This window comes from Pseudopipra pipra, chromosome 1 (assembly GCF_036250125.1).
Source record: "Pseudopipra pipra isolate bDixPip1 chromosome 1, bDixPip1.hap1, whole genome shotgun sequence".
NCBI classification, from domain to species: Eukaryota; Metazoa; Chordata; class Aves; order Passeriformes; family Pipridae; genus Pseudopipra; species Pseudopipra pipra.
Genome location: NC_087549.1, coordinates 111,342,883 through 111,369,607, shown reverse-complemented (window position 1 = coordinate 111,369,607; position 26,725 = coordinate 111,342,883). Strand labels below are relative to the sequence as shown.

The 26,725-nt window shown below is 40.0% G+C and overlaps 1 protein-coding gene and 1 long non-coding RNA gene across 3 annotated transcripts in view; one reads left to right on the top strand and one right to left on the bottom strand.

Annotated features, from left to right (window-relative positions):
• The first annotated feature begins 223 nt into the window (after window positions 1-223).
• TMEM108 (transmembrane protein 108) overlaps window positions 224-26,725 on the top strand; it is a 163,037-nt gene continuing 136,535 nt past the window's right edge. The window contains exons 1-2 of one of the 2 annotated variants that reach the window (XM_064671417.1): window positions 224-375; window positions 9,082-9,211. The gene's annotated coding sequence lies outside the window, so the exon portion shown is untranslated. Of the gene's footprint in view, window positions 453-9,081; window positions 9,212-26,725 lie in introns of both variants that reach the window. The other variant, XM_064671408.1, reaches the window with a different exon arrangement.
• LOC135422360 (uncharacterized) lies at window positions 9,077-10,749 on the bottom strand. The gene is made up of 2 exons (XR_010434454.1): window positions 10,563-10,749; window positions 9,077-9,426 (listed from the first exon to the last, which is right to left on the bottom strand). It is a non-coding gene; the product is annotated as an uncharacterized LOC135422360 (long non-coding RNA).

Genomic DNA, 26,725 nt, shown 5'->3' with positions numbered 1-26,725 from the left:
GTGCGGCAGCCACCTGTGATTTCACTGTGACGCCGTATTCCTGCCAACAGCTGCTGCTGTGCATTAGACCTTCCCAGCCCGGCCCTCCTAAATCCCGGGTTTCCCCTCTCGGTGCAATCACTGCTAATTCCTCCACCCCACCCCAGCCAGCCCCGGTAAAACCCTGCCCCTCGTGCCCTGACAGCCTCTCCCGCTGCCGCAGCCGCGGCTCCTCATTTACATTCGCCGCCTCTCCCGCTGCCGCCGCCGCTCCGCGCCCCCGCGGCGGGGCCGCCGCCGCCTCCCCCCGCCCTGCCGCAGACAGGGACCCTTCCCGGGGAGGCCGGGCCGGCGGGAGCCCCGCCCGCGCCGCCGGGGGAGCAGCGAGGAGCGGCGGTGAGTGCCCGGCAGGCAGCAGCAGCAGCGCCGCTCGCTCCGCAGCGCGGCGGAGGGCAGGGCAGAGCAGGGCAGCGGTAAGCGGCGGCAGCGGCCGCATCCTGCTTCCCGGGGCTCAGCCGCCGGGGCGGGGGCTGCGGGGCTCGGCTCGGCGGCACGAACCCCGGAGGAATGGGTGGGAGAGGGGAGAGGGATGGGGCTCCGCTTGCGAGACGCGTTTGCTTAGGTTTTCTCCTTGCTCTAATTTCATGAGATACGATCCGGAGTGGCAGCTGCCTGGTGGTTTGCGCTGGTAGTTTGAGGAGCGTTGCGTTGTAACTGTCCTTCTGCAGCATAGTGGGCTCGGTTGTAATGTGAATAAGCAGTTTCAGGTGCAGGCACGTAGTGAAAATCGCGTGTGGGTTATTTCCACTCTTTCCGAATGGGTGGGAGCTGCGGGGAGAGGTGACATTAGTATCTATCACTGCATAAAAAGCATCATATCGCTGGCAGAAGGCAGGATTTTTATGTTTTTGCTTTTGAAGCAGGAACTACAAGGTGCTTGTCACGACCAGTTTGCCGAGATGTGTATTGGTAATGCACAACCAAAGGCACGAGACTGCTCCATATCATAATGAACTGGGAGCCTGTGGCTGGCATGTTGTGTTTAAAGTAGAACACTGCATGTTAGACAGTATCCTTTTTAAAACATGTCTTGAAGCGTAACCACTGAAGAAGCCTGTTGTAGTACTGTGATAGGCAGTACCTTTTATCTAGGCAGTTTACAAGAGATAGCCTTCATAGAATTCTCTCAAATAGTAGGAGGGGCCAGATGACTGTTTCGGGAAAATATTTTAAAGCATAGATTGAATAGATAGGTTGTAACAGAGATAAAACAACTATGGATAAGTAATTAAGGATTGAACTTACTTAAACGGGAAAAATTGGAAAGGAAACTGAACTATGCTATGAATAAATGGCCATGCTTATGCAGCAGAACTACAAAATATACACTGTATCAGAGAAATTCACCTCTCAGCTGCAGAAAGCAGTCAGGCATTCAAGGTCTGTGGAGGGAGTCCTTTATATGGAGAGGCTGCTGTGGAAAAAGCTGCTAATTAAAGCAAGTAGGATCAGTTCCTCTTTATCCTATTGACAATTTAATGTTTAAAAATGACCCCTTGACTGCCTCGGGAGGTAAATCAGCAATGGGAATGTGCTTCTGATGAATGAGGGTGTCATTTTACAGATGGCCTTTTCTTTTGGGGGGGGCAGGAGAGGGGAAGGTGTTCAAATTAGTAGATTAAGGAATACAATTCAAAAGAAACATTTTTTTTAAAGCTATCATTTTCTCCCAATGCTTTGCAGCACTGCCTCTGGAAGGCAGATGCAACTGTTAAAATCTGTATTAAGTTCTAACTCTTACATTTGCAGAGTGATTTTTTTAACCAGATAAATTGCAGGTATAGTTAACAGTGTAGTAATAGTCACACTACCTGTATTGGAAGATATTCTGGTGACTTAAAAACTCCATTAGACCAAAATCTACACATGCAAGCAATTGGCTATTACCTACCTGCTGTTGTCCCAGAGTGACCTATTCCCCTCTAGTTTCTGTGTCTGGCTTACTGGAAATCATAATCATAAAGTAATCTTTGATGCAGATGCAGTGAAATTATTATGCTAAATTTCTTACCAGCTATTCTGATTGTGGTGGACCATGCTAATCAACTGTGTGAACACCAGGTATGCCTTTAAAAAAAATAATTGTTGCTTTGAGGATTTGAAAACTGCAGAAACACCTTTAATCCTATTAGAACTGATGGAATTTGCTCTACTCTTGTAAACTGATGTTCTCTAGACTAATGCCAGGTATGGAATAGTTTGAACTTTAGTCTTTCTGCTGGAGAGATTAAAGAAAGAGGGAAGGCAATTACAAGTCTTACAATGGTAGAGATGCAGTTATGGGATTGTGCCCAGGATCTGCAGTTACAGCAGCATAATGCAGAATAAAATAAAACTCAAGCTTATTATTGACAAAGTCTTTGATTTGTGCTAATAAAACTGATGTACCAATATAATGCTGAAATATCTGCAATAATGTGCATATATTAAAGACATTTTATGTATTGACACTGCCTTTAAAAGTTTGAAAACACTGGGCAGCCTTTCCTCTCCTGGCAACAGGAGGCAATATTCTTAAGTGCTTTTGCTGAAGCATCTGCTCTGGTGCTGCCTTCCATTGGAGGTTTGGCCTTAACAGATAAGATGAATCAGCACAGATTACATTTCTTCACAGCCTGCAGCTCCCCATATCAAGAGTTCAGCTAAGCTGAATCCCTCAGTGGCCATGCAACAGACTTCAGTTGCATCAACAACACCCAACCAACTCATGCTCCAGTCTAGCTCATTGGATTATAAGTAGACCAGAGGTTTTGGCCGTGCTGTAAATTGGTTTAATCAACTGCCAAGTAAATAGAGACAATATTATACACATAAATTCTAGTGTATGTATTTGCAAATTATTTATTTTTGTCAGAGTTAGTGGATCTATGTAAAAACTTTCCCTGAATTGTTTCATGACATCCTTGTTTGTGTAAAATATGAGCTGGTACTCCTGGCTCTACTAACTAAATAACTAAATGAATTAATAACCAACAAATGGTTTTTTAATGGATAGTTACTAAGTTTTTGCATCCAAACCTCAGCTAGAGGAGGAGGAGCACAACTAAAGACAATATGATCTGTCTACAACAGATATCCTTTGAGTGATAGAGCACAATTTTATGACTGTGGTGCTGAAGATGTTAAAGTTAAAATCAATAGAAAATTAAAGTGAACCAAAAACTATCATTTTATTCTCTGAAGTATTCCAAGGAAATCACTAGACAACACAGTTACTATGGGGTAACTGCAGATTACTCATTTGGAGGCACATACTGGCTACAGTAAACATACAAAATAGGAAGAATCAGTCTCTGTTAATTTTCTGACTTAACATCTGCAAAAAGAAAACTTCATAGTTGACTCTCTTGTCTGACTGAAGACTGAGTTATTCTTCAAAAGAAACAAGAGTGAGCCCAGGTTGTAATTTTGGACCTACTTTGTAGTTGGTTGTAAATAAAGCTTTTCAAACTGAGTTTGAGATACTAGAATGTTGAGGTTAGAGGCGTTCCAAATGGATCATTAATGATCAGAATGTGGTAACTGTTGCAATAAGGAGCAATGGGCGTAGGAAAGAGTGACCCATCTGTTGCTCCTGACTGATGGAGGAAATGGATTATGCAGAACACTTAGCCACCTCTTTGAGCAAGAATGTGATGCATCTGTGCTTGATACTGGATAATCCTTGCCACTGATGACGATATATGTAATTCACAGGTAAAGCATTCACTGTGACCTTTGCTGGTAGCATTCCCTGAAAGAAGAGTATGAGCTGGCACAATTGCCAGCTTTCCTTTGTAAAGCTCTCTGGAGCACTGGGTAAGGGTCTGACTTGTTCTTTATTATGGCGATGAATGCTCTATGCTCTCACATCATTCTTTCTGCATCAGAAAGCAGGTTTTATCCAGTGTTCTAGGAGGCTGAGGAAAAGATTTGCTAACTAAAATTGCCTTGGCAGTCACCATTTGGGAGTGTGATATAAAGGGCAAGACATAATGTAATGCCACAAGTGGGCAATGCATTAAATGCTGAAAGTAGAAGTACTGATCTTTCTGCAAGCAACAGTGACCACTGGAGCTTTTCTTCTAAGAAGAAAGGATCTTTATAATTCTTAGAGTAAGGATCATCTCTAACATCTAAGTGAATTTTCAAAGTAATTTTTTTGTCAGTCCATTCCATCCATGAAGTATGGAGACTTCAATTGAAATTCTTGTACCACTGTTCAGGGTAAGGTTTTTAACTTAGCCAGGTCAGTAACATACTATAGTCAACTTGTTTTAAAAAAAAAGTTAATTAGGGAACAGGGCTTTGTGTACAGGCTCATAAAATGGCTGAAGTTGCAGGGACCTCTGGAGGTTGTGTGGTTCAACCCTCTGCACAAAGCATCTAGAGCAGGTTGCACAGGACTGCGTGCAGCTGAGTTTTGAAATATCTCCAGTCTCCAGGGTTGGAGACTCCACTGCCTCTTCGGATCACCTTTAGCTGTGTTGGACCAATCTCACGGTGAGAGTTTTCTTCTATTTAAATGGAATTGCTTTTATTTTTGTTTGTGCCTGTTTCATCTTGTTCTTTCAATGAGCCCCTGAGAAGAGCCTGGCTTCACCTTCTTTACTGTCCCTTCTTTGTCACATGGGCATGCTTCTTGTCTATGGTCAACTTATCCACTGAGGGCCCCAGGTTTTTCTCTGCAAAGCTGTATTGCCACCAGTTGGCCTCCAACCTCTACTGGTACAAAAGGAGAGGGAGGGCTAAAGAAAGATGAGAAGAAGAGAAGATGACAAAGGGAAAAGGGTAGGAGATGTGGTGAGGGATAGGTGGGTGGGAGTGTGCAGAGGAATGCAGGCATCTGGAGACATCATGCTGGTTGCAACAGGCTGGTTTACCTCAGCCTCATTACACTGCTATTGAGGGAAGACCACATATCAATCTGCAAGTGCTCCTGTGCCTGGTAGTTTAGGCAGGATTTAATGCATCCTGTAAACAGTGACATTAATACGAATCAAAAAGGGTATGTGAGTTTCTTCTCTGAGATATATATGCTTCCAGGGCAGCAAGGACGTTTTCAACTGTCTTTGCAACGGCATAAGTTCTGGCAGTTTTGGTATGATTTAGTAAAAGGTTTGCCTGGGCAGCTCACTCTGCCTTATTAAGTGCTGTCTATTAAGTCAGACTTTTCCAGGAAGGACTTTTAAGTAAAGCATCACAATGCATTAAAGGAACAAGCATAGTTTTATGACAAGACAGTAGTACAGTATGTTAGTTGTGGAAGACATGGGGGAATCTGTGGTGAAAGAAGCCTTCTGTGGTCGCTTAAAGGATCACCTGGCATTCCTATTGTAATCTAGTGGTAATTCTCTAGAATAGATGATGCAGGACTACATTTAGAAGTCCTTTATGATGGTCCTAAAATGAGATAAGATTAATTCCAGTGTTCCATAACACACGTATGCATGTACATTTGAGAATATAACTCATGTTTGGAAATCACACAGGTGTATTGGGAATCTTTCATAGTTGAGAAGTAGTTGCAGCTATATCCTTATCATTGGTCCATCTCCACATCCGCTGTAAATAGGTCACTCAAAGTCAGTGGAGCAGTACCTGTCTGCCCGCTGTACTTTCGTTTTCTCTACATAAAATACAGTTTTCCTTTTGAAAGACTTCAGAGCTATGATCCATGTGATCCGTGCTAAGATGTTAAAACAATGGTTTATAGCATATTGTGCAACTTCAGATTACAGAGGTAGAGGTAGAATACTCTCTGTATACAAGCACACACTGAAAAACTAAGATAAGCTTTTCACATGGTAAGATTTTAGAAGGTAGAGCTAAGTGGAGCTGAAAGCAATGCAACCACTTTTAAATATTGATAATGCTCCTTTGGTCGGTTTTAGCATTTTATACCAATGTAGATTAACAGTGTAACTGATCAGGACAGTAACTAATCATGATGTTATCTCTCAAACAACTCCCCTTGCTTCAGTTTCTGAGTAAATGGTTAAAGGTGTATCATGTAATCAGACACTTGAAGGCACTCAAGCAGTTTGGTTAGTTAATCTGTACTTTTTGTAGTTCATATAATGTCTATCATTATGTGGGAAAACACTGTGAGATAATGAGAATATTATATACAAAGGAATAGAACTAGTATACATCCAAAGTGTGAATACAAACTAGTATTGTAGCATTCTATTTATAGTGGTGGATTCAAGAGGATCTCCATTTCTGTTTCTATTAACATTTGAGCAGAGACTCTGCATCATGAAGGTAATTAATCTCAGTAATCAACCAGGAAAAAACCCTCAGTTTTAGATGTCTTTTCAATCTTCATCTTGCTTACTGCTGTTGGCTAATTCCTCTTTGTTATTTGATGTAGACTGCCTTGTATCCATCCCTGCAGTCACATAAATGATATGAGTGCATACAGAGAGTCCTAATTCCATAGGAATTTTGCACATGACAACCAATTTTTCCACTTAACCGTAATCAGTTCTTCAGTGGTATTGTGGGAGTGGTATGCCATCAGAGTTCTCTTTACCTGCATCCAGGCACATGTCAAAGCCTATGTCCCTTTTCATAACCTGATGGCTCTTCCTGCCAAGTTGAGAGGCCCCAGTCCATGTTTCAGTGAAGTTCCTCTTTGACCCACCATTCAAAGGACAGCAGCCACTCACCTCTGTCTGAACCCTGCTTGCTTAAGGTCTCTATGGTGCTACAGAGAAAAGGAGATTGATCACCTTCTCACTGAGCTGGTTGGCTGTGTAGTGCCATAAAGACTTGTTGGCTGCCACTCCTGACCCACTCCTCTGGTCATCCAACAGGTCTGAGATGACAGGAGAGTTCAGTCTTTTAAGACCACATTTACTCATGCGAGGATATTTGACTTATGTTGGATTTTGATTCTGCAGAGTGATACAGCATCATGCCCAAATCACAACCCAAGCATGGTATTGCAGTTGTAATATACAGTGCTATCGCCATGCAAACTGCTTCCCTGTGCCAGTCTCTGCATGCTCCACTATCTGGAAAGAGGAGAGTTAGTCCTAATTAGAGAGGTCCAAAACCATGGACTGAATAAAAATATAGCCTGGAAATGTTCAGATTACCTGCATAGTGTGGCATTGTCAATATTGTTCCCTAGCAGTTTGTGTTGTGGTGCTTAGTTTGGAAGAGTGTATGTTGTATTTTTTCCCATGTTAAACCATGACTCTCATTTTATCCAGTACTTCTGAATGACAAATCTTTTACTTTGCATAAATCAAGTCCTGACACTTGTTGGAAGTAAAAGAGGAGCCTGCATAATGTTGGGTTTTATTTGGAGATTGAGTCAAGGACTGCAGGTTAATTGTGGGTGACCTTTCACATCTGAGATATGTCTGCATGGAGGAAGAGGCACAGGTCCCTTGAAACATCTCCCAGGATCAAGGCTTTTTCTAGCTCCATGGGGAGTTTCAGGTTTAAATAGCAATTAAATCAGATGTAGCCAGTGTGTCATCAGTGTGTGATGTGCCAGCTCTGCCGTGCGGTGTCTTTGTGTCCTTCATGGCAGGGATTTACACCAGAATGTAAGCCTACAAGTGGTTAATGTAGTGTAAAGTGTTATCACTGTTGATTTTCAGGCATTCCGGCTGAAGCGAGTTAATTTTCAATTTTCCATAGTAAAAAAAGAGAGGCAGGGAGCAGCCTACATAAGATGTTTATGCTGCAAACTGCATATACACAAGGCTATATTAACCTTTGAAATACTCGTAAACAATTTCTGTGGAGAGCAGGGGCAACTTTTAAGCAGCAGGAGCCCAAATGTGGAAAGCAGCACATGTGCATCCCATTTTCTGTGCCGTGGTGCTGGAGCCAGTGCTGTCGGGTGAAATCTCATAATGAAGCAGTTGTTTGAGGAGTTGAGTTCAGCTCAGCAAAGCAGCTCTTGAACTAATGTTGGCTGCCTGTCTACCAGTAAACAGATAATTACACACCATTGTTTAATGGAACTTTCATGAAAACTGAAATATGTTTTTGTGAAATCCACCATGAAAATGTGTTCTGCTTGTGGACCTTGCATATAGAGTTCAGGGTATTGGGGGTGGGGAGGGGTATCTGTCACGTACAGAGGTAATGCTCTATCTGCTGTACAGTCTGCAGTGGGGAGTCAAACATACCCTGAGATTAGCTCAGTTGGTTAGAGCATCATGCTAATAATACCAAGGTCGTGGATTTGATCCCTGGATGTCTGTTCACTTAAGAGTTGGACTCGACCCTAGTGGGTCCCTTCCAACTCAGAATATTCTGTGATATATAAGTGACTCCCTCATAGCTTCCACAGAGGAAAACTCTTTTGCTTAAGCAGAGGACCTGTTGTTTGGTTTTCAGAGGTCCTTTTGATTTGGATGACCAAACTTAGATACCTGGAAGGCACTGCAGCTATAGATACACTTGAGGAATCTCACTGTGCTTCCCGGAATAGTTCTAAAAAAAATAAGAATTTCTCTGACTGACTTTTCTTACTGTACCACTAATTTACTCTGGTCCTGAATACCTTTGAACAGTGGCCAAAGTCACTTTTTTGGAAGGTTTTTTTCCTTTATGTTACCTTAATTGCTGAACATAAATCTTGGCCACTCTGTCAACCTCTAGTTTCTCAGATTTGTAGCATTCCTATTCCTGAACTAGTATTTAAATTTAGTTTAGTCTCTTGCCACAAGAATCAACCTTTAACAGATAAATTGACAAAGAAATTGACAATTAAGAGATGCAAGTTATGCCATGCTTTTTTGTTAAGTGTTTGAATTTCACGAAATAGGAGCATGTTGTCAAATATATAAGATATACACACATGGAATGTGATAGTCTGAAAAGTCTACAAAGAGATTCTAAAGAGTCTTCTACTTATACTCCCAAAAATCAATAATCTGCAGAAACAATGTGGTCTGTAATCCATTACACTGAAAGCTCTGGAGAGCAATAGGAGCCACATGGAACAGAGCCATATGTATTTAAATTGAATGCCTTATAAAATTAGATTAATAAATGTCTTGGAATAACACACACACTTTTGTAAATATACAGGTTGCACCAGCTGGCACATTAAAAATAAGAAAACAAGAAGCTGGAAGAGTTGCTATTACCAGGAAGATCTGAACCAATGGACTGTATGGATATAGATATGTTTGAAGGCATCTGCTCTTCCCGTTACAAGGTAAGGCACAAAAGGATTTCTCTGCTGGTTTGCTTCTCTTCAGTGCAGTGCAGCTCTCTTTTGTGGCACTGCCCAAGTTGGTGATGGAGGTGTTCTCCAAAGCTTGTTCAGTCTAACTGTGGCCAGTTATTAATAACAGTGTATAAATGGATGATATGCACACCTCAAAAGGCCTCAAATTCCAAAAGCAAATGATAAATGTGGATCCTCGGAGCCTGTAAAATTCAAAATTTTGTTACGTGAAGTATCTGTTTAGATAGCTCTACAGGTTGTCTATTTTTAGTATGTGCTAATAGAAGACCTTCCAACTCACCTAAGATGTCTTTTTTTTTTTATATGCTTGTTAATTGCCGTACATTGAAGGAGACTTGAAACCTGTACTTAATGTGACAGCTAGTCACGAGAAAAAGTCTCTGAACTGGATATCAGAAAATATCTCTAACTGGAGATGCAAGTTATGCCATTTTCTTTGTACAGTTTTAGTGTTCTTTCACTTTCAGGATTGTTATATAGTTTGTTTACAAAATGTGCTGCATTTTCCTTTTTTTTTTCTGTCAATAAAAATAATTACTTTTTGGTTTAAGCTGTAAGATGGTGGAGATCTTAATACATTTTCTGGGCATCTTTTACCTGATGGCTGGATATACTGTCACTTGTTCTGAATGTTTCTTTTACTGAGTTGTTTTCAGGGAAGGTACAAAACAGATTTTCAAGAAGTTACTTGAAACTGTAGAAATACTTGAGAAATACATGAACTGGTTTTAAAGTAAAATTTCTCATTTTCAAGATGATGTAGTTCTACGTGGCTGGGGAATGGCTATGTGGGACTTCTTTGTATTTTAATAATTCTGATCAACACAAGTTTGCTACAGAGCAAATGCAAAACCATACCAGCTCTCTGTTACCCAGAGGCTCAAATCAGGCAGCTGTGCAGTTGCAAAAAGAGGCTGTTACAACTGGAACTTAACTGGTGTCTGCTTTAACCCAGAGAGGCTAAAGAGAGGACTTCCAGCTGAAGTCAGCATGACACTTCATTCCTCCATTTTCACCAGTCAGTGAAAATGATAAGGAAACAATCTTGTACAAGTGCACTACCGTTGCTTCTATTCTGAATGGAAATGCTGACCACCAGTGTTATCAGTCTGCCATTTTCACAAGCATGAGACAACCACTCTTATTCTTCTTTTGTGGAAGAAATAAAATGAAGAGATCCTAAGCTGGGGAATGTAACAGACTATGGCACTGCATCCTGCAGAAATAGAAAGGGCTCCCTGGTATGCTGAAATAGCAGGAATGAAATGTGTGAAGTATTCAGAAAATACAAAGATAAGCAATAGCAAATACAACTTACAAGGGAAAACACGTTCAAACCTTTGAGTACTTGGAACATTCCAGTAATTTTCCATAATTGTTGTTATGAAGGAATGTACATAGAATCTGTATTGCCACCAGTTATGGCCAGCTTCCACAAGTGTAAGTACCTGCCTGGTCTGTGCTTTCTTGTTTGAACACCTTTACGAAAGGTGTTTGCCGGGGGGAGGGGAATGCCAGCTTTGGTTCTGCATATGTGAGATCACAATACCTTTTCCTGTTGCCACCTTGCCTGCTTTAATCACATCCTTCTCTGAACTGGAGCTTCTGAGTTTGTGCTTCTTGGCCCCGCAGGGAGCCCAGCCTTGGACAAGGGCCTCTGGCTGTTGCGTGGCAAGTAATCCCTCCAAATAGGATTTGCATTCTTGCAGCAGCCATTCTGGGGATAGAGAATGAATACATGGAGGCAAATTCTGCTTACACAGACATAGCTCAAGCCCAGCCATTCAGAACACAAGTTGATGACAGACAGAGAGTTGCACAAAAATTGAGTACTTTCTGAAAAGAACTGGTAGTAGTGGCTAAGAAAAATGTTCAGGGTCAGAGTGTTCTGCAGTGTCTTAGTTAACTGGATTTATAGGCACTGCTTCACAGCAGAAATGTTGTTAGAGCCCCAGAGTTGCTTTGTTAGTTTTCATTTGCCAAAGGCTGTTGTCCCTGCGGAGTTGCTGTGTGGAAATTTGAGCTTGCAACCCAGCTACTTCTGTGTATGGTCTTGGTCTTCATTTAAAACTTCATTGCTCTTTCAGTGTTGTGCTGTCTCTGCTTTAAAGCACCTGAGATGGTCTGCTATAGTGACTCTTGTATTTGGGATGGTAGCCTGAGACTGCAGGGTAGCATAAATAACTGGAGGTAATAGTGGCTTAAATCAAAGCCAGACTCTGAATCCCTGAGCTTTTATATTGCGTTTTATTTATGGGTATGATTCTTGATAGCCTTCTGGGTGTGTTTACCTTTTTTTGGCTGAGAAATGATTGAAACACCAAACAAAGCTTAGGAAGTGAAGGAACAAGCTACCTTCTGGTTTATACCCAACACAGTTATTCTGATATTAACAGAAGCTATGTGAGTTTCAGTTAATATTTTTCAGCAATCTGAGTTTTAAATGAAAGCCTTAAGAAGAAGCGCCTGAAGACCTCTGGGAAATCATGGATTAGAAAAGTTCAAAACTGAATAAAAATTTCCTTCAACTTATCCAAATGTTCTGTAGCTCATGTTTAGTTATATGTGGGGTTTTTGTTTGTTTGTTTGTTCTTTTTCTTGCTTTCACTGCAGAACATAGGGATGTGGTTTTTTCCTGTATTGAAGCACTGGTAATTTATAATTGAAACATTTATTTTCAAGCTGAAATCAAAATGAGTTGATTTTGCTAAAAGTTCACAGTTCAGTGGAAGATTTCCTTATAGTTAAATAAATAAATTTATTTTGCCTATGACTTAGTCCTGTCTTTCTCATATCTGGTGCATTGAATTTTATGTTCCTATTATTCACTTTTCTAGTAGTGCTAAGGGACCCCAGGCCTTGATGAGGCCTCAGTTGTGCGATGTACTGTGCTGGGTCCCCACATAAATTCCAAATGCATCCTTCTGCAAAGAACATATGATCAAAGAGGCAAAAAAGATTAGATGGGTATGACCCAGTAGCACAGGGACAGTGAGACATTTTTGATCAGCATGGGTAAGCAGTGGCTTCAAGAACCTGCAGGCAGCCATTTACATACACGACTCTATAGCCTTGAGGTGACTGTGTGCTAAGGTGGTGGAGAATCAAAGTGTTTCATCCATGCAAGTGGGGAAGGATCTGAAATTGCCCATCCCATCACTATAGTACTCCTACACTGTTTTGATTTGAATAAGAGCAGTTTGATTTAAATCCACTTGTAAGTGGGAGCAGCTTCTTGGCAGTGGGGGGAAGCCTTTTCCTTTTGGAAGTGAATGTGACGTACAGCTCGCCTGTCCTGCTGTGTAATTTGTCCTGACATTTGCTGGCACAGTAAGTTCTTACTAACTGCAGTGACACTTGCCCTGTGTGACATAATTCGGAAGACTTTTTTATAATACTTCCACTTGAACTGAAAGCAGCCAAACTGTCTTTTCTAATTTCAGCTCTCTTGATCCCTTGTCCCCGATGATAAGTTCTGCTTTGCAGTGTTTCCCAGCAGTGCCTGAGATAGCAGCAAGCAATCCAAGGTTTTTCCCCTGTCGCTACTCAAGAGCATGCTAGAAGTCATTGATCCTTTATGAGCTAAATCCTGAAGGAGTTAGCTTCAGAAGTTAGCCCTCCTAAAGCAGACATTAAGATATAGAAGTAACAACAGAGCCACCTAGAAATAAGATGTTTGTTCTTGCCTCTATTTATTACTACTAACATTGGATGCTAGTCACAGAAGATTATATTCAAAACCCATCAAAAGGAAAAGGTTATGAAGCAAGATCAGAGTCTAAACAATCAAAAAGAATGCATTTCTTCTAGTTTTGATGTGGGAATTATTACAACTTTATTTTTAATTTGTTTCTGCAAGGAATGTATTCAGTATTCATCAGTAAAGAATACCTAAACACTTGTTGCTACTTAGTCATCTATTCAAGCAGCATGTGAGATGTGGCAATTATTTCTTGATGACTAGATGAAAAATACAATTGTTTTGATAACATTTCATTCACATTGATGCCACTGAATGTGCATAATTCACTCCACTTGTTGATTTGGCCCTGACAAATTTGATTACTAACAGAAAACAATAACATATCTTTTGGGGTGGTAGGAGACTACCATGTATAGTGGGGATGAAAAGTTCTATGGGTGCAGTTAAATGCTGTCAAGTGTGGTAGGGAATTCACCAGTAAGTGGAGGAAGTTTGGGAGTATAACCTCTTGTTCAATATCTGGTATGAAAGTAAATTGGTATACTGTGTAAAATTAGAGTGGGAAATCTGATAAAAGGATAAACTTGCTATGAGACTCATCTAAGAGGGTCCATCAGTACTGGCAAAAAGAAAGAAGCAGGAACCTGGTCATGCAGGATGTGTAGTGCTTCCTCTGGTTTCTCATCAAACATAGAAATGAAAACTGGGATACTTTTAGGTGTCTACTTGTTTAGCCTCAGGGTCCTCACAACCCATAAGGAGCCTTAGTTTTGAGGACAACCTCGTATCAGCTATGTGGGGTGGGGAAATGCCCTTATCCCACCACCTCTCCCCTCCCCCCCATACAGATGGCCACTGAGATTAGCCCAGGATCACGCAAAGCAGAGATCTAAATTCCACTTCTAAAACTAAGCACCAGACCTGGCTATTCACTCAATGCTCTTACATCCGTGGGCTGATCGTTCTGCAGAATGAGTGGGCCTATCCTCAGTTAGATTAAGGATCAGTCTGTTAAATTTCAGCTGTGCATTTCTAGGTCATATTTAAAGTGAGTAAAAAGGTCACACTTCAGTTCAACTATTTGCTCTTCAGGAAGAGAACCAAAAATAGTAAATGGAATACAGAGAACTACAGAAATTCAAGGGAGACTCAGTTTTGGAATTCAGCTTCTTACAAGAAGGAGGCCAAACTGAACTTTTAAACTAATCTGTCTGCAAAGGTGAGGTTGCAGCTGAGAAAGCATCATCTTGTTGTGCTAAAGAGGTCCCTGTAAATGAAGATCCTCATACAGGAAGTTAAGTCAGTACAGAAAATGTATACAATATGACTGGTGTACTTGTTTTTGTATCTGTGGTATTAATTACATGTTAAATTACTAAAAGTGAATTTTTAAAGCTCTATTGGTGATATAACCTTTCTTTTTTGTTTCTGGTTTTGTTGGGGTCTTTTTGTTTTTTTGGTTTTTTTCTACTTACATGCATGTGCTAATTGCTTAGATTTAGTTAGTTGTAAAACTGCTTAAGAGCCAGCCTTTGTAAAAGCAAATGCAAAGTAACATTCTTTTAAAAAAACTGTCATTCGGTATTTAGCACCCCAAGAGCAGTGCTAAGAAGTCAAAGGAGTGCCTGCAAGTAGGAAGGCAGAAGCACATCAAGTGAAGTTTCACAAGTGAAAGCCAGCATCCTCTTTTGCACATACTGGGGATGTTTAAAGCTGTGAAGATCTAGGACTACTGAGTTGTTGAATCTAAGTGCTTAGAAAGTGGGGAAAGATTTTGCCTTTTAAATGTTCTGTAAAAGCCTATTTTCACGCATTTCAGTGTAGAATTCAAACTTATTGTTGGCTTCTTTCTGAATGTGTACAGGCGTGGGAAACTGATACATATGATAGACTATAGGTCTAGTCAGAAGAAGGAACGGTTGTGTTTTTTTCTAGGAAGTGAGACAAGATCTGAGCATGGCCTTACCCACAGGATCTGGTTGGGGGTTTTTTGCATGGCTTTAACTAATTTCCTAATTCATCCACCTTAAATCTTTCCTTTGGTTAAATGGAGTAGTAGTTTCTTTTGACTTTGGGAATGAAATGTAGGAGGGAGGGAATATATGTGCAGTTGCTGAAGATCCGGACTGTTAAAAATGCAGACTACTGCTACTATATGACTGGTCTAGTTTGAACAACATAATCAGCAGGCAGCATTGTCTAAGCATCCTAGTGAACTGCCAAACAAGTATTTAATATACTAAATCCTCTTTTGTGTTGCCTTTTGTATACATCAGTGTCATAACTCTCGTTCTCTTTTATAGCTATTCAGAGAAAAGATTGATGCTTTTCTGAAAGCTGTATTCTTTGTCCTAGTTCTTTTTCTGAATACTCTGAAGAATAGTACTTCTTGCTCATTTAGCTGCATCTTCTGCTGGCTTTCCATGCTCAGCTTAGTCAAATCTTGGAGGTAGGATATATTGTCTGTAAACTTCAGGTAGTTCAGCAGTTCTGCCTTTTATGCTGAATCTTTTTTTTCCCACACAATTCTCCAGAAGAACTTTCAAAGTTAAGAATGACTTCAGAGTCCCCTTGATCTATTCTTCTTTCTGATTTGGTCTGTTAGCTGCTCTTGTGATAAAGATAACTGTTCACCAAAAATGGTGAAATGTAAAATCTTATTCTCAGAGTTTTTCTTTAAATTGAAGGGTGTTTTACCTTTCACAATAGATATTTTAATTTGCAATTGTTGCTTTCCCTTTTGAGATGCCTTCTTCATGTCTTTGAGAAGAATCTCTCAACATGATGTTGTCTTAGGCAGACATTGTTTACTTTATTTCCTGACTCTACCATAAAACCTAATAGCTTTCAGAATGGAAGTTGTCAGGTATCAAGTGGCAGGAACCCTCACACTGTTATTCTGCACTTTTTTTGGCAATTTAATAATACTGTATTCTTCAGTTTTCTGTTTCTTAGTAGTAATTGACATCTTTCTTCATCTTTCATGAAGGTAGGACCTTGATATTCCCCTTTTGGAGAGTGTGACATCTTCCACTCTTCCCCTTAGGCTCTTGAAATTCTTCCTTCATCTTACTGCACCTTTCCAGGTTAATTTTAGTTGTCTGCTTACGGGTGATCAGTCTTGTTTTATCCAGCTTTACACTAAGTGGGATCTTCTTTATGTTTCCCTCCTGGGACTGTCTCATCCTTGAACTTTTGCTCTGTGGAAAAGTAGAAATATTCTGCTTCTCAGTCACACCAAAAAATCAAACACATTTTCATGCTAGTAGGTAGCTTTTGTTTGTCTTATCTAATTTCATATCAAATAGATTTACATGGTGTCTCAACCTGCAAGGAAATCATGCTAGCATGCCTATAATCTTGTGCTAAACTTATTAGGCATCATCCCTCTCTCTTGCAGCATCAATTATGTGTATATATATGAAAATCATGCTTTATGCTCTTCACACACTTGTGTATAACTTCCCAATGAATTTCCATTGAGTATCTCCTAAGAGTTTCCAGTCTTGTTCCATGCAGATTCTTTGCTAATTTAAAGTGTCTGCTCCCATGATTCAAGTTGAAGGACACTTGACTTTCAGACTTGGAGGAATGAAGGAAATTCAGAACTTGTTAAAGAAATTTTGGGAAGAAATAGAGGTGGTAGTTTTCAATAACTCATACAACAATTGGTTAAGAAATCCTAACGCCTGATTTCTCTCTGATGTAAGTGACACCACATATTTTAAAGTAACCTCAGAAATAAAAGACCAAAATAGAGGAGTGATATGCTGTACATATGGCAGATCAGAGCAAAGCAGTCCTAATGAAATAGCCCTTCTTTCTCTCTTCACATAAGCAGCTGCTGAGAAAGAAGTGTTGTGATTTTCTCCTGCACAAGTAGAAAAAGCACAGGAAGGTGATGTGATGAAACCTGTAAGGGACATGCTCCTTAAAAAATTCCTGTATGAAGACTCTCTATGCTGATCAGAAAAACTGTCCAGGTATAGAAGAAGCCATTATGCCTATTTTCCTGAAGATCTTTCCCCTCAAAACTACAAAAAATAAGGTGTGCCTCTGTTTCAGTGGAGCAAAGAGAAATGTGGGAAAATGTGTTTTAAACAAATATAATTTGTATATAAATTCGTGTTTGTATCAAAGATCCATTGTAATTCTTCATAGTGAAAGGAATAACTGCAGATGAGGAGAATGGTTCTGCTGCTTCTGTCAAGTTTCCTGTGTAGCAAACTAGTAAATGAACAAATTTAAAAAGCTTTTAGAATCTTAAAAAATCTAAACACAGATTGTTGCTCAGTGTAATTATTGGAAGGGCTAGACAGCTAGGCTTCACTGATTTAAGGCTACTATTAGAACCTATCCCCATATATATAAAATACAAAAGTCTTAGACAAAATGGTGTATTTACCATGGAATGTGTGGTGTTGCAGCCCAGAGATATGTTTGGGAAATGTTTTGAGATTTGTAGATGAAAATTGTTATATAGGAAATATGCAAACTATTAGAATTTGAAAGGGGTAAAGGTTTATATCTACGATTAAATAATTGGCTACTTCCCAAAATATGTGTTTAGTTTTCAAGAACCATAGTGTACAGAGTTAGAATTAAGTTTGGATACTAGGCTGCCAGCAGTGACTTTATCTTACATTTTAGGTATCTGCAACTAATAGTACAAAAGCAGTCTAGCACTCAGTCTGATAGCACAGCCGTTGAGGGTTGGTGCTGAGGCAGGAGCTTGGGAGAGAGAGAGTTGGGGAAGGTGTTGAGGGGGTGGGAAGATTTTCACACTCTGCACAAGTAACATAAGCTCTGTGTTAAATCTAATATCCTGAAATCTGACATGGATAGCTATCCTCGGGGGATATTCATAGGCTAGTTGTAAGTTTTTATGTGAGGAGAGAATTCACTGAAACATTGCAGGATGGTAGCTGTGAAAATTTTTCCATAGACTTTTTTCAATGCTTTTTATCTCCAGTTTAACCTCATGTTGTGCTGAATTGCCTTCATTTTCCCTGTCTCATATGAAATACATTAGTTGGTTGTGACAAATACTCAGATCTATTGCAACAATGGGATCATTCGCTGTTTTTCTTCAAAATTCCACTATTAGTGCTCTGCAGCTGTGGCATGCTACCTTGAGGTGATGTAGTGACCTAGTCTCAGGCTTTCAGAGTGTTTTGTGTGCATTAATTAAACTTCACAATACCCTTCTGAGGCACTATCTGACTTGTGTTAGGCAGCGCTCTGTGAGTAGTTATACTGTAATTAGTACAGCTGTTTATGAGTGGAAGTATGGTGTTGGGTAAAATCATGGAAGCTAGCCCTGTCAGATGTCATATATCCTCCTCCCAGGTTCTTAATACTATGATAACAGGAATGCCAAAAGTAGAAATCATGGGTCTCAGCTCCTGGGAGAGTGATTTCATCGCTGGGCAGGGTTTCCTTCCTTAGGACGTTCTGTGTATTTGCCTTAACCCACCTTCTTTCTACCTTAGTTGCAGAGGAACAGTCTGGCACTAAATCAAATTTTAAGTGAAGGGTAGTTCCAATTATACATCTCTTCCATAGGGCATTGGCACTGTCTTTCTTCTTAATTTAGATATACAAGGAATCAGACTGAACTACTTGCTGTGTAATTGACAGTGCATGAAAATTGACAACATTCAGGCACCTTTTTTTGAATAGAATGCCCTTACTGATGTGCAAGCCAATTTAGTTCTGTTGGTTTAGTTTGTTGAAAAGCAACCAAAACATAACCACCATTTTTTGCTTCTCTCATATCCCTGTGTCACAACCCCCAATTTTTTTTGTGTTAAAAGCTAAGATTCTCATTCTTTAGAGAGGCTCCACTTTAATATTATTTGTATTATCATGTGAAGTATAATAGAGGGGGGGTTATATTGTATAATAATTTTTGCATTATAACTGCTGCAAAACTTGCAAAATGTGATCACCAAAGGACTGCTAAAGCTGATTTCTTATCGCTGGAGCTTACCATCTGTAGCTGACAGCTGGATATACATGTAACTTGACAAAGGTCAGAAGTAATCCACCGCTTCGCATTCTGGCACTGCAGACCCTTTCTAAATACAGTAACTAGCTGCAGAGGTAGGTTCTGTTCAGATCTCCGTCATACAGTGTGATGAGGAAAGTAGCTAATGAAAGCTTAGTTTTTTTTGTTTTGAGAGGGCTTGCCTTCTGATTTGCTGCAACATCGCCATCATCCAAAGTAACATGCTGATTACTCCAAAATAACACACTGACCACAAATATTGTTCAGTAACAGAAAAATTAGCTGATACCATACTGCTGTGTGGGTAGGGGCAAGAACTGTCACAGAGATACAGGATCTATGCATGTTTGTTCATTGGTTTTTGGGACCTGTCCTATAGCTGAATTTATTTGCCCTGTTTGCTTCTGTATTTTGAAGCATGGTTTATTTATTTTTAAGTTGTGATTTGTTTGGGGCTTTGTTTGTGGTTTTTTGTTTGTGGTTTTTGTTTGTTTGTTTGTTTTTGGATTTTTTGTCTTTGACTGGTGTTGGAGGTATCACCTCAAGGGAATCTGCAGGGGCATTTTCTCCTATTTATGCAGCATTTTCTACTGGAAGGATAATCTGGTCCCTACTTAGTATGAGGCAATCTTCAGTAATTTGTTTCTCTGTCTTGGCTGCAGAAAACAGACTACATCATATATATTTTTGAAAAAGCATGAGAGATCTCTAAGTGAAATTAAAAGTAAACTTTCTATTGACTTAATGGTTGAAATTGTGTTCAGTGTTTTTGTGCAGTTGTTTTCAATGATTTGGACAGGACTGATCACTGGAGAATGACAAAGATTTAATAGAAAGAAAATAGGGTTAATTAGAAACTGTGGGGTCTTGCAGTGACCTTGGAGATCACTGAAGTAGGCATGACTTGTTGGACATGCTTTCTTGTCTCCAAAACAGTGGTAACCCAAAGTGTGGACAAGGTTGTTGTAAAATGCACTTATCCAGAAGGTGTCATTCATCAAGATAAAGCAGCTTTTTTTGTTTTTGTTTTGGAACTATTTGAATAAACATGAATCAGATAATTCCTCTACTATTTACTCATGAGTTAATGTGAGAGATTCTGGTCCTGTGCTATTAATGATCATATTTTTACTTGTAATGTTTTTGTACAGTGTCTTTAGTTGGAATGCTTCTCTCAGAGGTTATATTATTTTTATTTTGCCCGAAGTCAGAATTTCTTCTGTTGTTTTTGCAGTACACCAGAATTGTTATGCCACCATATTTTTATAGTCTTCTGAAAAACTCTGTCCTTTGATTTCAGCATCACTTCTGTGTATTTAAAAGGCTGATGCAATATAGTCTCTTTCAGATCAGAAAAATCAGTTAACACTCCAGCATGTTCAGGATGAATGACAAGTACTAGTTTGTCCTCTCCACAGCTTTTACGTCTACTCCTTTGCCTTCATTGGAAGGAAAAATTCAACTATTAATATTTTTATTCTCCTTTATTCAGTGAAGATACAATTCAAAATGTAACAGCTAACTGCAGAGTGCCATAGACATGTGATAAGATAATAAATTACCTTAAAAACCAGACAACTTTCTGTTACTTATTCTTGATTCAGGACCATGTAATTTCACAGCTATGTACTTAAGCCAGTGTCCTTTCAGATACTCTCTCACATTTATTATCGTAGGTCAGTTTTGGCCAGTTCACTATTTGGTATGAACCGAAGTACTAGAATCAGGTTTCAAAATAACTTATCTGTTCTGATCTGTGCAATGAAATACCAGTAGTTTCAGAGCTTTTTTTTTAATTAATATTTACAGTGTATTTATACTGTCTTTCAAGTCATATAATTCAACAGCAGATGATGAAAAAGATGATAGATAACTTGACTCATTGCCATGCCAAAGCAGGATTTTTCCTGGTGTCATATTTTCCATTGGATTGCCTATTAGCCTTTTTGGTAACTTCAAGGACAGATTGCCCATAATTTCTTCCTTCTCTCTTGGTAAGGTTCAGGTTCCTACATGAGTTTCAGTAAGAGGCTCATTCTTTATTTCAGGAAGCAGTTCATCAATGTAGAATGACATTGCCTGAGTTGATCAAGATGAACCTATGTATTTTGTGTAGTAATGGAGCAGTTTATAAACCTTAATGGCTGAGCAGTGAAATTGGAAAAGAAAGAATATGACCCCTTGACTTTTAAGGGCCAGAAAAGGTAGAGGTGTTTCTGCTTGAAGGTCAACCGTGTAACCATGCAACTGCCTCTTGCTGCAGGAGAGCACAACCAGCCAAGTGGGTAAGTGTACACCACATGCCATTTAAACTAACAGAGCTTATAAAAGGAAAAGATGCACTTTGCTGGAAGACTTCTGCCTCAAGTCAGCACGACTTCCTAACTCAAGTTCTCATTCTTTATCCCTTTTATAGCTACACAGAGTCTTTTCAGGTGGTTTATTAAGTGATCGTTTTAAGGGCTTGGCAGTAAACACTGGGCTTTGTCTTCCAATCTCCTGGGAAAATTCAGTGGTAGGTAGGTTGTCAGCCAGGAAAAATTGGGGATTCAGTCCCTTTTTAGAGAAGTAGCAGTGTTCTGTAACCAGAATTACTAACCTTCTCATAATCTGGAGAGAGAGGCTGATCTGTAGTATGAGTCTTTTCACATTTTATAATTCTTAATCTGCATGAAAGAATTGTCAGTCCAGCCTACTCATATAAAGTCATCTTAACCCAGGTAAAACTTTTTATTTCTCCTCTCTTCTTTTCTGCAGTCTACCAGACTTACTCCTCAAGTAAACCTTTAATTGTATTTAAAGGATTACTTTTATAAAGTTTCCTTTACATTCTCAAAATTACTCTCGATTTCTTCCACAAATAATTTCTAGCGTGTGTTTCAAGTGAGCTCTTTCTTCAAGTGGAAAGTTTTTGTACTCTCTTCTCTTATTTAATAAAGGAAAACATATTGAAGAAGTTATAAAACTTGAGGCTCTGTAGCTCTTATTGTCACTTAAACTGACTGCCATAAGTGATGACTGAAGTATGTACAATCCAGCATTTATCTTGCTTGATTAGCAGATCCATCCTGAATTTTGTTCTTCCTGACCCTATAGAAGTGAAGCTGCTTGCTCATCCTTTTCAATTCTGGCAACCTAATTACCTCAGTAGGATTAAAAACAAACAAACTAAAAAAAAGGCAAATGGTTTATCCTTGGTTTTGAAACCAGATGCTAGATATTCAGTCCCATTTGTTGTCATCATTAAGGATTGTGCTGACAAAAGCACTTTATTCATGAAAAAAGAAGATGAAGGGGAAAGGGGAAGGCAAAATAAATAGGAATGAGGGATGTGCGTGTGGCTTGGTAGACTTAGCAAGTGGAGAGGGTGGGGTCAGAGTTCCCAACTTCACAGCTGATTGACTGATTTTCTTGGTTTAACTGATTTGCTCTGTGACTCAAAGTACCTTTGCTCTTCAGTATGCCCATCCATAAGAAGGTTATGTTACCTGATTTAAAAAGGGTTCTGCAGATTATTTGTAAAATGCTTTGGGAAACTTGAATGAAAAGATTTCTATGTAGATGGGTACAGATGTAGAAATAAATGTAGACATGCATCTGAGCCTAGTGCTGTTACAGAGCACAGCATTACTGCCACCATGGAAAGGATGAAATCCCCTGGGAGCTGTTAAGTAATTCCTCAAGTATTTTCATACATTTACTATATGTTACTTTGGCTTGGCAACAAATGTGGGGTCATATGCAGCTTAGTACATGGAAAGAGGGAGAAGTGTGGGGGGAAATGATCATTTGTTGAGGTTTTTTAATTCCTTTTGTGCTCTTGCCCTGTTATTAGAACCAAAATCCATTCTGTCTCTCCTCCGGAGCCCTAGCTATTTACTCAGTGTTAAGCCACTGGCATTTTAAAATGAAAGAATTTCCATACTCAGGAATTACATCCTGAGGGAAAATAGAAGGCTTTTTCAAGCATGCTGTTCCTTGAAGGCAAGCACTGGGTAGATGGTTCACTGGTCAGCTTCAGGATGTCGGGTTTTAGAGGATTATAGCAGCTCTTCTCTGAACACTTGCTTCTCCTATGGCTCATCAGTTCCATTTGCAAATCACTCAATTTTTAAACTATTTAATGACTCTGTCTTAAAAGCTATTAACTGATCGGCAAAAAATAACACCAACCTGCTCTTCCACAGCACTATAGGATTCATGCCCCTTGCTTTGTATCTTGTGTGTTTTTCCTTTAGATTCCTTTTCCTTCTCTTTCCTCAACTTCAACTGTCCCTGTGGCAGTAGTGTTCAGATGGAGTAGAAGGCAAGAAGGGAACTTATTCCCTCAAATAGTTTTTGCTACACCATTGACAGAGAAGCCTATTGGTGTGTGTCAGCAGGGAGGCAGGAAAGAGGTAACAAGGCATGAAGGGAAAGCTAAAAAGCCATGAAGATACAAGGGAACAGTGTTTGTCAGAGAAAGATAAGTAATGTTGTCAAAGTAATATGCAGTAAAAGGAAGACAGCTGGGGACCTAAGGCAAAGGTAGGCAGAACTTGAAAGTGGACTGAACATCAGCCTTCCCAGATAGAGCCTTCTCTCTGCTGAATGGCCCATGGTGAGCTGCTGACTACTGGGGAAAAACCTTTGGCCTCTTCACACTGAGCTAAAAGACCCAGGTTTCTAGATCAAAAAACACTCAGAACTCTTAAGTACTTTGCTTCATGTTTGTTCTTGGATATTCAGGATGGAGCCACAAGGTGTCCTATGCCATTAGTACATGGGTACAAATTGAAAGAGAAGAAATTTAGGTTAGATATTAGGAAGAAATTCTTTACCGTGAGGATGGCGAGACATTGGAACAGGTTGCCCAGGCAGGTTGTGAATGCCCCATCCCTGGGAGTGTTCAAGGTCAGGTTGGATAAGGCCTTGAGCAACCTGGTCTAGTGGGAGGTGCCCCTGACCGTGGTAGGAGGGGATTGAGACTAGATGATCTTTAAGGTCTCTTCCAATCCCCTAATTCTCTGTTTTGTGATTAGGCCATGTGGCAAGGGAGAAGCTACAGTGGTAGAAAGTATTCATTTTGCCTAGCCAGTGTGGCTGCATCAACACTGATAAATTAAAGTGGCTAGCATGCTCAGAGTCACCCTCAGGCCCTGAGCACAGCTAGCTACATGCAGTTCATCCCTATATAATGAAAATTTTTTTTAGTGTGTAAACTGCTTGCTTGGGGTGGTATTTCTATGTTGCTAACTCCCAAAGTTTGTCTGGGAATTGTCATAACCAGGACAGTGACCCTTTGAATAATTTAAAAGCCTTGATAATCGCATGGTAAGATATACAAGTATCCCCAGAAATGCCAAGGCAGTGGATAGAATTCAAAAAAAGTTTATTTAGAAGGCCAGAACACAAAAACCCACAGTGTGGTTTGCACACTGGGCCTCGGGGAGCAAAAAGCAAGTTCCCACCCCCTCAGGGCCCTTTTTATCCTCTCTGTTTCTCCCCCACCTTCCCAAGGCCTCAGTATATGCCTTTTAGGGCTTTATCTCTCTTCTCACGTACCAGAGAGCAAGGCTGAGCACTTCCCTTCTATGTGCAGGGTGGGGGAGAGGGGAAGACATTGAAACTGCCTTTGAGAAAGAGTAACCTTTTAGGCAGAAAGCCTTCCTAGTGAAAACCGAGTTCTAACTTTCCGTTACAAATTCTTCCAGAAATATAGCTATTCCTACATGATTGATATCTAGTGTTCAGGGTGCAACAGTTTGGCTTCTCTGAAGGGTATGGAAAGGATTGGAAAGAGGACATTGCAATGATAATGAAAGGTTTAGACTTGGGCAGTGAGGGTGCACAGTGAGACACATTGATCTCGACAGTTCTTGACACCCAAAGTATTTTGGATTGACTTTACCCCACCTTCAGGAACCGAGAGAATGTTTTGAACAAATTTTGCTTCTGAATGTCTGCAGTTTGTTTGAGCATGAGGAGTCAGTTGGCAAAGTGAACAGGGACAGGTTTCCAGTTTCCCACAGAACTGCTTCAGTTTTTCACAACTCTCTGCACGAGGAAAACAAGATTATTAGGACTTTATTCCATGAAGACCAGCCATAAAACAAGGCTTAGAAGAGGCACTTTTCTGTTGACTGCACAAGGAATTGCACTTGGCAATACCATTATGTGAATGTGATCTTAATGCCTGTTTGCAGCAATGCTGTTAGCAGACTTAAACTATGGTTTATTTCTAACTAAAGTCTTACTTAGGAATGAGTAATTTTTACACGAGAATGATTTATTTATTTATTTGAAATCACGGAGACAGGCATTTCACACTGAGGGTCTGCTGCCTCTGTAGTGCAACTTATTATCCCAAAAATGATCTGGGGTTGCTTCTCTCTGAATTCAAGCATCTGTGACGTTAATGTTACTGCATTTTATAATTGGTACTTGATAGTTTAAGTGGATAATCAGCTAAGACATAAATGCAGCTTACCAGGAAACAATTGAAAATTTAGGATAATAAGGCTGATTAGACACTGTGTTATGCCAGTCTCATGCTAAGATAATTCTACTGAGAGGGAGTTGTACAAATAATGCTGTAAAATACACAGTGGTCAGGCAGACCCTCTTCACATATGCTTGACTGCTTATCTTTGAACAGACACAGTCTGAAAGGTAGTAGGCTGCTGCTAATGAGAAAGATTAAATGCACCTCAAGTCTAGGATTTTAGACATTGCTTTGCTGTGATCTTTGCTACTTCTCTCGTAGAGAAGTTTGAAAACCAGTTAATAACATCTCAAAGCAGTCATTGTTTCAAATGCTTTTCTCCTGTTATCTAGGCTCTTATTTTAGATTAAAACATGAAGGGATAAGCATCTTGCCCAGCACTACAAAAACCTAGTGGCTTTTAGCATTCATTTCGAATGCTTGTTTGCTGTTAAAGAAGGTGGTAATGCTTGCAGAGGAGGGAACTGCATGTGGGTTTTTTTGGTGGATGAGCATAAGATTGGCAGAACATAATGTTTTCAGGCTCTTAATTCAGGGCTCAGGCAATGGAAGGAACCATGTGGTCCACTTGAGTTGTTAGGTAAAGGTGCATAAATAAAGCTTTCAATTAACTTCATAACTCCAGGTGCAAGGCTTCATGGGGACCAATTTAGTCTATGGCACAAAAGATATTGCTTGGGTATCAGAGAGAGGTGAGAAAGCCTGGTGTAAAAGACATTGTCGCTGGTTATAGTTTCTCATGGTTTTATTTGTAGCACAGGAAGGAGATCACTTACTCTTTTGTCCCAAGGGCTCATTCTGGTCCTATTTCCCGTGTATGGAGACAGAGAGCAAATGGAGAGAGTTCAGTGATGATAATACAAGTATTTTTTTTCCTAGTGCATGCTTCCCTCATACCAGAAAGTGATTCTACTAAGAAGACTGACCTGTCAGTATCTTATGTTGTTCTGGGACTCACATAACCTGAAGCGTTTGGATCCATTTGGCAGATTCTTCTGTACTTATTAGGCTCATGAAATCTTTGCACTCTGATGAACAGCACTCCAAAAGTGCTGGCCAGTCCTCCAAGTGCCTGTTTGGCATGCCCTTGGGAACTTTGATGTCATAGGAACAGCAGCTGGAGCTGTATGTTCAGTGGCCATGTGGTGGTTGGTTGAGGTGTGTTAGACATATGCTGTGTGTTCAGGGCTATTTAAAGGATTAATCTACATGAGCCATGCAGCTGAAGTGAAGCTAGTGATCTTCAGTCTCTGCTCATTACTCTGCCATGCTTAAGCATGACAA